The sequence below is a fragment of the Penaeus japonicus genome, unplaced genomic scaffold (assembly GCF_977035675.1).
Source record: "Penaeus japonicus unplaced genomic scaffold, GWHDUDI00000001_assembly GWHDUDI00000039, whole genome shotgun sequence".
NCBI lineage: Eukaryota > Metazoa > Arthropoda > Malacostraca > Decapoda > Penaeidae > Penaeus > Penaeus japonicus.
The window spans coordinates 2,854,579-2,857,078 of record NW_028234441.1 but is presented as its reverse complement, the minus strand read 5'-3'; positions in this window follow the sequence as shown (position 1 = coordinate 2,857,078).

Below are 2,500 nucleotides of genomic sequence, written 5' to 3'. Positions count from 1 at the left end.
CGCGAAGCCAGGGAGCGCCAGTCCGCCGCCATCGCTGACAAAGATGGCTGGATGCGTCACAGTGTAGATTAAGAGAACGTTCCGGCATTGTCCGCAAACTCCCTAGATTCTCAAAACATCTGAGCAATGGATACCTTTTACACGCGCTCAAACCGAACCACTTCAAAGCTTACACGCGCCGCGGACTCACTCCCTCCCTCCCGCCTTCCTTCCCTCCTTCACTATCTCCAGCCCTCCCTCCTTTTACTCCCGTCTTCCCTCCCTCCCTCCTTTCTTCCTTCCCTCCTTCACTATCTCCAGCCCTCCCTCCTTTTACTCCCGTCTTCCCTCCCTCCCTCCTTTCTTCCTTCCCTCCTTCACTATCTCCAGCCCTCCCTCCTTTACTCCCGTTTTCCCTCCCTCCCTCCTTTTACTCCCGTCTTCCCTCCCTCCCTCCTTTTACTCCCGTCTTCCCTCCCTCCCTCCCTCCCTCCTTCCTTCCCTCCGTCACTATCTGCACCCCTCCCTCTTTTTAATCCCGTCTTCCCTCCCTCCCTCCTTTAACTCCGGTTTTCCCTCCCTCCCTCCTTTTACTCCCGTCTTCCCTCCCTCCCTCCTTTTACTCCCGTCTTCCCTCCCTCCCTCCTTTTACTCCGGTTTTCCTTCCCTCCCTCCTTTAACTCCCGTCTTCCCTCCCTCCCTCCTTTTAATCCCGTCTTCCCTCCCTCCCTCCTTTTAATCCCGTCTTCCCTCCCTCCCTCCTCTTGCCGCCCGTCTTCCCTCCCTCCTCCCTCCTTTTAACTCCCGTTTCCCTCCTCTCCCTCCTTTTACTCCCGTTCTTCCCTCCCTCCTCCTTTTATCCCGTCTCCCCTCCTCCTCCTCCTTTTACCCCGTCTTCCCTCCCTCCCTCCTTTCCTCCCGTCTTCCCTCCCTCCCTCCTTTTACTCCCGTCTTCCCTCCCTCCCTCCCTCCTTTTATCCCGTCTTCCCTCCCTCCCTCCTTTTAATCCCGTCTTCCCTCCCTCCCTCCTTTTACCCCGTCTTCCTTCCATCCCTCCTTTTACTCCGTTTCCTCCCTCCCTCCTTTTAATCCCGTCTTCCTCCTCCCTCCTTTACTCCCTCTTCCTCCCTCCCTCCTTTTACTCCCGTCTTCCCTCCCTCCCTCCTTTTATCCCGTCTTCCCTCCTCCCTCCTTTTTCTCCCGCCTTCCCTCCCTCCCTCTTTTATCCCTGTCCTTCTCCCTTCCCTCCTTTATCTCCGTCTTCCCTCTGCCTCCCTCTCCCGTCTTCCCTCCTCCCTCCCTTTATCCCCATCTTCCCTCCCTCCCTCTTTTTTTCCGTCTCCCTCCCTCCCTCTTTTTTCCCGTCTTCCTCCCTCCCTCTTTTACTCCCGTCTTCCCTCTCTTTCCTCCCTCCTTTTATCCGTCTTCCCTCCCACAAGAAACTCCCACACATCCTTTTACTCCCGTCTTCCCTCCCTCCCTCCTTTAACTCCCACACAAAAAAAACTTCCCTCCCTCCCTCCTTTTCCTCCCGTCTTCCCTCCCTCCCTCCTTTTACTCCCGTCTTCCCTCCCTCCCTCCCTTCTTCCTTCCCTCCGTCACTATCTCCGACCCTCCCTCCTCTCCCCCCTTCTACTTCCTCACCTCCATCACTCCCTCCTTTCCCCCCTCCCTCCTTCCCTTCATCTTTCCCTTCCTCCTTCCCTCCCTCTTCCCTCCCTCTCCCTTCCCTCCTTCACTCCCACCTTCGCTTTCACTCCTTTATTTTCTCCCTTCGCATAGAGGGGGGAGGGGGAGGGGGGTAGGAAGGCAGGAAATTAAGACAATGATGTCATAATTGTGGATCTCTGATGGGAAGATAAATCAAGGAATATTAATGAGAAAAAAACAAACAAACAAACATCACGATATGTGCAAAATTATCGGTGTTAGTCCACGAATTGAAAACTATTTGCACATACGCATGCATGTGCACCGGATATGAAACATGTCTGTCTACTTTATGTACTGTAGCGGTGATATTGCAAATCTATTTTGTTTTGTTCTATCATCATTGGCAATCGCCATTATCATTATCATTACATTTATTAGTATCATCATGATTATCTCTTTTATTATCATTATCCTTATCATTATTGGTATTGGTATAGTTGTTGTTACAATGATAATGATAATGATGATAATGATAATAATGATGATATTAATAATGATATCATCATCTTTATCATTATCACTATCATCATCATTATTATTATTATTATCTTTGTCATTATTACCATCATCATTATTATTATCAACACTATTATCATCATCGTCATCACTTTACTTTAATTATCATTATCAATATCATTATCACTATCATTAGTTTTATTACTATCATTATCAGCATTACTATTATTAACATTGATATTATTATTACTATAGCTATCATTGTCGTTATCATCAGAATTTATTATTATCATTATCATCATTATCCTTACCATTAACGTTATTATCATTATCAGTATTACTACTGTCATTG